Below are 9168 nucleotides of genomic sequence, written 5' to 3' on the forward strand. Positions count from 1 at the left end.
TTAGATGGAGTTTCACTCTCATCACCCAGGCTGAAGGGCAATGGCGTGATCTCAGGTCACTCAACCTCTGCCTCTCGGGTTCAAGCAGTTCTCGTGCCTCAGCCTCTCAAGTGGCTGGGACTACAGGCACCTGCCACCATACCTGGGTAATTTTTGTACTTTCAGTAGAGATGGGGTTTCACCATGTTGACCAGGCTGGTCTTGAACTCCCGACCTCAGGTGATCCGCCTGCCTCAATCTCCCAATGTGTTGGGGCGTGGGCCACCACACCCAGCCATCAGCCACTGTTTCTCTGGTGATTTGTCACAGCAGCTCATGCTGAGTCAGGCACCGGTTTCCTAACACTGACCCTCCTGCCAGCAGTCATCCACCCAACATGTCAGCCTGCTGACTGCCTCCTGACTGCCAGCCAGCGAACGCAGATGGCAACACAGGGAGCAGGGGTTGAGCCATATCAGGTGAACACAGCCTAAATTACCAAGTCCCATAATTATCAACAAATCAGTGGATGTGGTCTTAAGCTGCTGCATCTTAGGGTGATTTGCTACGCGGCAAAAACTCACGTATTCATGGGTACTAGCGTGGTGGGAGAGGCACTGGTGATAGCCACAGGAGACAGACCAATGCCTGTGCAGTAGGAGTGGGTCCCTGGCGGAGCCCCACCTCCAAGCCGAAGACAGCCTGGAAGCCAAGCGGCAGGTTAAATCCTCCGACGGGTTCGAGAACTTGTCTTCCTGTCTGGAGTGCTTTCCTCTGATTGACCCCACCCTTCACCTGTACCTGCTTACATACACCTGCCCTTTCCTGACTGGCTTTCCACACTGCTGTGCCCACCTTTGAGTGGTGCCTTTGCCTTAGCCTCTCTTTTCGTGCCCACAAACCAGTCAGCACACCCTCCCCTGTCCTGAACCCATAAAAGCCTGGGACCCAGCCACAGTGGGAAGGAAAGCACCCCAGCATCATCCGCTCTCTGCTGACAGCTATTCCATTGTTCGATACAATTATTCTCCATCCTCATCACTCTTTGTTGGGGTTTTGTTGCTGTTGTTGTTCGTTTGAGACAGAGTCTTGCTCTGTCTCCCAGGCTGGAGTGCAGTGGCACAATTTTGGCTGACTGTAACCTCCACCTCCCGGGTTCAAGCAATTCTCCTGCAAATCAGCCTCCCAAGTAGCTGAGACTACAGGCACCTGCCACCACACCCAGCTAATTTTTGTATTTTTTGAGATGGAGTCTCTGTCACCCGGGCTGGAATGCAGTGGTGTGATCTCAGCTCACTACAACCTTCGAGTTAAATATAGTGAGCTCCAAGTTTCTCTTCAAAGCATCAGTGTGTCAGCATGTTCAGCTGTCTTATTAGTTCTCTATTTTAAAGCTTAACTTCCTTGTAATTCCAGTAAACATCCTCCCCACCAGTTCTAATCAATAGTTCGCAGCTGCTCCCCCTGCCCCCACTTCATCCTGGTCACCTGGTCACCCCTGGCTACCTGCTCTGACACTCCCTTACACATCCTTCCCGCCAAAACACCCACCTGCAGTTGGAGCTCAGACCCCTGCTCTTTTTAAAATAGGCCATTAGGATTAGTCTAGCTTGTTCGGTCTAACCCTGGCCAGTGGGGGCCGACCCCCGCCAGGCGTACGTACCCTTCCCACCTTGTCCAAGCGCACGGCTGCCGTCGCTCCATCCAAGCCAAACCCTCCGAAAGAAGTAAACCGCCTTCCTGAGAGGACGTATCTTCGAGTGCTATTTCTTTTGTGGCATCGAAATTTTACTTATAACAATTCTGGGGGCTCATGCGGGATTCACGGTTCTCCTCGGGGCGGGTCGCGGCCTCGTGGGTAAGGGGCCGAGACCCACCCGACGAGATGAACAAGCCCTGCCTCTCAGCAATTCGGAAAGAAAAACGGCCCCGAGGGTGCTGTGGCAACTCAGCAACTCTGCGCAGGACAAGAAAAGCCGCAGGACCCGTGAAGTGTTTCCTTGGTGGTCAGGACAAGGGAAGAAAGCCGTGGCGGGGGTGGGCAGTAAACTATTATTGTTCAGGACATATCAAGGCAAGAAAAGCCTCGGTCGGGGTGGCTCTCAGGTTAAAAAGAGGGAAGACGTCCCCAGTGGGGGAGGTGGGGATCGAACCTCACACAAACCTCCAACAGTGAGGGTGGCAAGGCATTTCCAGTAAGGGAAATTGAGCCTCACCCCAAAAATGGGGAAAACGAGAGACAGAGCAATGGAAAAAAAAGATATTCAGAACTTCCCTTCCCCCTCTTCTCAGGGGAAGAAAGAGGTATGCTCCAAAGAGCCGCCATGGGAGCCTAGGCACCTGAACATCCCCGCCCCCACCACAAGCCAAAACGTTCCTACAGCAGATCAAAACTTTCCCGCCCAAGACCCCTGTCGGGACACCAGCCGCGCAGCCCACCGACGAGGCAGGCAGGAAAATGCGCTGGGCTGGGTCCTGAGGACCGTCTGGGGCAGGGAATGTTGGAACATTTTTGTCACTAACAATTGGCCAAGTATCAACAAGAAAGAAAAATCAATAAATAATAAATAGAGAACTAGAAAGATAAACCTGCAAAAGAGCTTCTAAAAGAGACAGTTCAAGAGGGCCTGAAACTGTTGAGGTAAGCAGGTGGGGTCCACGCAGCCCGCCAGGAGGATTCAACGTGGCAGCAGGTCGGGCGATGCCGGTGGCCTGGTGAATCTTTCCTGCACCCCACCTTCCTCCCCACCCCTCCACCCGTCTTCCCTCCCCAGCCACCCCTTCTCTTCCTAGGAGGGTGTGGGCTCTGGTGAGTGGGGCCAGGGGTGGGGTCTGCAGGGGACCGTCCCAGCCAGCTATGCCACAGGGTGCATTTCCACCACTCCCGTGGATAGTCTGTGGTCAGTAGTGGCCCCAGCTCACGGGGCCGGGTCTTCCCAAAGTCAGCCCAAGCAGGTGGTAAACTCCATCTACGGCTAAATACCGGCAGGAGACGGATAGCCAACAAGTACCGTAAGGGTAAGTTGAAAAGAACTCTGAAGAGAGAGAGAGAGAGACCAACACAAGGAAGAGAGGAAGTCAGAGAGGCGCAGAGAGACAGAGTCGACGAGACAGAAGAGCAGAGATAGACGTAGCGAAGAGAAAGCGATGTGCCCTATGCTTTTAAAAGCCGGGGTAAATTTAAAACTTACAATTGACGATTGAAGGTCTTCTCCATGATGGGCTTCTTTTTTTTTTTTTTTTTTTGAGACAGAGTTTCACTCATGTTACCCAGGCTGGAGTGCAATGGCGCAATCTCGGCTCACGGCAACCTCCGCCTCCTGGGTTCAGGCAATTCTCCTGCCTCAGCCTCCTGAGTAGCTGGGATTACAGGCACGCACCACCATGCCCAGCTAATTTTTTGTAGTTTTAGTAGAGACGGGGTTTCACCATGTTGACCAGGATGGTCTCAATCTCTTGACCTCGTGATCCACCCACCTCGGCCTCCCAAAGTGCTGGGGTTACAGGCGTGAGCCACTGCGCCCGGCTGGCGATGGGCTTCTTAGACCCTGTCGTTCCCAATCCTTACGCCACTTCAATCACCAGTAGTTTACAGTAATAGGCTTAAAAGATGCCTTCTGGGCTTGTCCGTTGGCAGAAAACAGCCGGGACCTATTTGCCTTTGAGCGAGAAGACCCTCGCTCCGGTGGAAAATAGCAAACCCATGGATAGTCTTATCCCCAGGGTTTGCAGAGTCTCCGTCTACCCTAAAAATGAAGCCCGTATACAAAAAGCTCACACAAGGCAGGTTAAACCCCTCATTTGGCAAGTACCAGAAATCCAACAGGTGGAAAGGTTACCTCCTTAAGCAGGCATTCCATCTTGTTGTCAGCATAAACAAGGGCATAGCCTAAGAAATACTGGCCCATGCCAGGCGCAGTGGCTCACACCTGTAATCCCAGCTCTTTGGGAGGCTGAGGCGGGCAGATCACCTGAAGTCAGGAGTTCAAGACCAGCCTAACCAACATGGTGAAGCTCCGCCCTTAAAAATAAGAAGAAGAAATACTGGCCCAAAGGCACGGAGGCCACTGACAGCTAGTGGCCTTCCTGTCAAAAATCCTTAACCCAGTAACCTGCAGATGGCCCAAATGCATTGCAGGACAGCACTTATTTATAAAGTTTGCCAAAAGTTAACAGTGTAACATGTATTATCCTAACTTCTAATCTTGTGGCCTTAGGCAGTCCAGTCCACAGACAGGAAAGGAGTTTGTTTTGGAAAAGAACGGTTATCATCTTTGACAAAAAGAAAAAGTAGAATTTATGTAAAAAAGAATCTTAAATGGTAAATTCTTGTGCTGAAATAAAATAACTGGCTGTTTAAAGAAAGGGACGTTTACAGGTCAGAAAGTTGAAGGCTGTCTGTGAAAGGCGTGAAAATGTTATCAAAGGGAATTTATACAAGAAATGTTGTATAATTTAAAAGCAATTAGGGGCCGGGCGCGGTGGCTCAAGCCTGTAATCCCAGCACTTTGGGAGGCCGAGGCGGGTGGATCATGAGGTCAAGAGATCGAGACCATCCTGGTCAACATGGTGAAACCCCGTCTCTACTAAAAATACAAAAAATTAGATGGGCATGGTGGCGCGTGCCTGTAATCCCAGCGACTCAGGAGGCTGAGGCAGGAGAATTGCCTGAACCCAGGAGGCGGAGGTTGCGGTGAGCCGAGATCGCGCCATTGCACTCCAGCCTGGGTAACAAGAGCGAAACTCCATCCCAAAAAAATAAATAAATAAATAAATAAATAAATAAATAAAATAAAAGCAATTAGGCCTCTGTGGGAAGAAAGTTGCCCAGATGCCACGGGAAGAGACTGAAGGCACAACCTGTCCCAGCATAATAAATAACTGATTACTCAGTTATAGCAATGATATAGTTACTGATTACTTAGTTATAGAAATGACACCAAATAGAGATTAGATACAATCACATAATTATATATTATTATTGCATCATTATTCTCTATTAGTCTTTAGTATTATAGTGTGGGGACATATAGGGTCCAGCCCTACAAGGTCCTGTGAGTCCCTCCCTGCAGGTGTGGAGATGAGAAACTGTGGAAATAAAGACACAGGACACAGAATGGACTCGGGGATCCACTGCTACCAAAGCTGGGAGAGTTGCAGTGGCCCCGAGTGCCTGGACGCTCTGACTTTTACTGAGCACAAAGCAGGGTCAGGGCAGGTAGGGTGAGGTAACGGTGGTCAGTGACAGGGTCAGGTAAGTCACGTGTCTTGGAGATGGGGGGCCCAAGACTTTGAAGAAGCCGAGGCGAGGAGAAAACCTGAGGCATCAGCACTTTTCTCATACTTGTCAAGAAATAGCAAGGCCACTAAAGTTTATGTTACGATGACTAATTCTCGTCTTCCATGAGAAAGAGGAACCAGGTGCAGAAGCAGAACTTGAAAGCAGCCATGGAGCGTGACCACTGAAGCACAGCGTCACATACGGACAGTTAAGCCCCAGATGTCTGCGGGTGTCCTGACAGCCATCAGGCCTGCCACAAGAGCTTGGAGGAGTGGAGTTTTCTCCCAACTTCCCCAGGAAGGCGACATCTCAGCCATCTTGGACATCTCCTCCCCTAGCTGGCTAAACAGCGGGCACTTTCCCAGCGCTGGCGCTGCCGCACAGCCGAAGCGCCCTCCAGCAGCCCTTAGGCGGGCGGGAGAGAGGACTTAGAGCAGCTTGCCTTAGGGTCACCTGTTTTCCGGTGCCACTTCAGTCCCGTGCGTCTTGACCTGAGACTTATTAGTAAGATTAAAGATTACATGATTATATATATAAGATTGCACATAGATAGCTACGTGATTATTTTATGATCATATGCGGGAATAACTATGTAACTATGTCTCTAATTCTTTTCTAACTCTATATATGAGAACAGGCCCTTGACTCGGCTCTTTCGGGGCTTCCCCCTACATCAACATTTTAATCTTACAGTATAGACATAATCTGGTGAAATATAATTCGGAACTGCAGGGACGCTGCGAGACGTGATCAGGGGGTGAGAGTAAATGCCTCGCGGCAGCGCCAGCACCTGGGAAGGTGCCCACCACTTAGCAGGCAGGCCTTGGCGTCACGCCAGCATCTGGGGAGGCACCTGTGACTTAGCAGGCCGTGAGGGGGAGTTTCCCTCTCACTGCGGAGCTTCAGAGAACACTCAGCTCGGCCGGCTCTTGAGGAAGGTCTGACACTGGCCAGGCCGCCCGCAGACATCCAGGGGCTTAAACCCTCTCCGTGGTGCTGTGCTCCGACGGTCACCATCCCTGTCCACTTTCATGTTCCGCTTTCCCACCCAATGCTCCCTTGTAAATCCTTAGAAGCTGTGAGAAGTAAGAATAGAGGAATCCTGAAAGCCTTTGATCTCTCTGATAAGTGATAGAAAGATACTGACGTATGAGCCTCCCCGCCTTGCAGCGGCTGTCTGAGGGAGGGGTGCTCTGTGCTGTACCCACTTGGCCCTGCATATTGTAAGTATGCGATTTGCTTAACCCCTACCCATCATGTCAGATGAGTCACTCTCCGGCCCTGCCCCCTGCCTTGTATACAATAAATATCAGCTGGTCCAGGCACTGGGGCCACTGCTGGACTCCACCCTTTGGCAGCAGTGGTCCCCGGCCCCGCTGAATTCTTATCTCTGTCTTTGTGTCTTTCTTTTCTGCAATCTGTCTCTCCGAACACAAAAGAACACCCACTAGACCCTGCGGGGCTGGACCCTGCAGCCTCCTCAATGTCAAACTATTGAAGAAACTGATGGGGCAGGGCCACGTCTCTGCTTCCGCCCAGCCAGGAACTGCCCTCCCAGGCTGATCTCTGCCCTCCTTCCAGCACTTTCCGTTCCAGGTGATCATGAAAGAACTGAGAGTATGGGCAGAGCCATCACTGCACCCGTCCAGGCCAGCGACCAGCTGGAAGATGGGGTGACCTCGTCACTGCCTGCTGACCTTCAGGCACAGTGGGCCACACCCTCCTCAGCCGCCAGGGCCATCACCTGCCTCTCCTGCCTGAAGACGGCCCCTGCTTGGCCTTGGACGGAGTCCCACAGGGCTGCCATGCCAGTCGCCTCCACCCTGTTCCCCTACAAGGCAGCAGGGCCTTCCTGGAGAGCAAGCCTCTTCACACCCCCGCTAGAGACAAGGCCCGCCGGCACTCAGGAAGCTGCCTGATGCACACAGACCTAGAGGCGCAGGGCTGTGCTGGGCTTTCCAGGAATGTTGCTGCAAAGAAGAGGTGGGGGGGAGGGGAGGAGGCAGGAGCCCACACGCGCTCACCTCCCTGCAGCCGGCAGCCACCGGCCTGGCGCAGGCTGCACAGCCTGACCTCACATGCACACGCAGCAACGTGTGCACACACACGAACACAAAGGCCACCCACACGCTTATCCATGCAGTCACATCAACGAACCGGAGCACATGGGCGTGCACATGCCACACAGGAGCACAAGCCTGTGGACACATGACATGCACATGCACACACATGCGCCCGGCTCTGCTCAGGCTCCTGGAGTCTCCTGCTGCCACAAGCAAGGATTCTGGGCTCACGCCCGGCTAGCAGCTGCAGCTGGACCAGAGGGAGAAGCCTGCCAGGCTGAGCTAGGCACCCCGGCCCCAGGTGCCCACTGCCAGCCGAAGCTTTCAGGCCTGCTGGTGTCCAGCCGGCAGTACACAGCAGTTCTGGGTTTCTGATCACGCGAGATAATGTTTCCTTTGCTGGCATCTGAATGTCCAGTTATTTGTGGTTGTACCATCCCAACACACACACTGTCAAAAACGCCCTTCAGCATACTGGGCCCTCAGACCTGCCAGGGCAGAGACCTTGTCTTGTTTGCTGCTAGAACCCGGGGTCACTGGAAGATCACCGAGCACCAGGCACTAATACACACTTGTTGGATGAATGAATGAGTGTGACAGAGCCTTCGGGGTGAGGCTCAGGCCAGCCAGGCAGGGTTGGGGGCTGGAGTGGCCCCAGAGGTCTTGCGGGGAAAGGCCAAGAGGAAGATGTGGTGGTGAAGGATGGGGGTGCAGAGGCCCCAAGCTACCACAACGCCCCTGCCCTGGTACCTCCAGCTGGGCTCAAGGTTGGGCTGCAGGATCTGGGTGAGCAAATGAGCCTGCAGCCTCTTTGCCCAACCCTGCCCCAGCCAGGAAATGACCCCTCAGGAGGGGCTGCCCCTGACACCTGTGGCCTTGCCAGGATGCTGTGTGCCCGGCTTGTTCCATCCTTGCCTTGGAGACTGCACCAAAACGGCCCACCACGCAGTGGCCCTGTTGCCCAGCAGGGAGGCACTGCCACACCCCAGGGTGCTGGCTCCCGGGGGCAGCAGTATGTGGGCTCCTTGCCTGCCGGGGTCACGGAGGAAAGCCAGCTCTGCCAGCAGTGTGCCCTGAGATGAAACCTTAGGCTCACCTGATCTGCAAAACAGTACCCGAGCCCGGTGTGGTGGCCCATCCCTGTAATCCCAGCACATTGGGAGGCTGAGGCAGGAGGATTACTTGAGCTCAGGAGTTCAAGACCAGCCTGGGAAACATAGTGAGACCTTTCCACTAAAAAATAATTTTAAAAACTTAAGGCCGGGTGCGGTGGCTCATGTCTGTAGTCTCAGCGCTTTGGGAGGCCAAGGTGGGTGGATCACGAGGTCAAGAGGTCGAGACCAGCCTAGCTAACATGGTGAAACCCAGTCTCTACAAAAAATACAAGTGCCACTGCACTCCAGCCTGGCAACAGAGCGAGACTGTGTCTCAAAAATAAAAATAAGAAATGGCGGGGTGTGGTGGCTCACGCCAGTAATCCCAGCACTTTGGGAGGCCAGGGCATGCAGATCACTTGAGGTCAGGAGTTTGAGACCAGCCTGGCCAACATGGTGAAATCCAGTCTCTACAAAAAATACAAAAAACTACCTGGGCGTGGCGGCACATGCCTGTAGTCTCAGCTACTCAGGAGGCTGAGACAGAAGAATCGTTTGAACCCAGTAGGCAGAGGTTGCAGTGAGCTGAGATTGTGGCATTACACTCCAGCCTGGGCAACAGAGCAAGAGTTCATCTTAAAAAACAACAAAGCTGGCCGGGCGCGGTGGCTCACGCCTATAATCCCAGCACTTTGGGAGGCCGAGGCGGGTGGATCACGAGGTCAAGAGATCAAGACCATCCTGGTCAACA

The sequence above is a fragment of the Cebus imitator genome, unplaced genomic scaffold (assembly GCF_001604975.1).
Source record: "Cebus imitator isolate Cc_AM_T3 unplaced genomic scaffold, Cebus_imitator-1.0 Scaffold449, whole genome shotgun sequence".
Classification (NCBI taxonomy): domain Eukaryota; kingdom Metazoa; phylum Chordata; class Mammalia; order Primates; family Cebidae; genus Cebus; species Cebus imitator.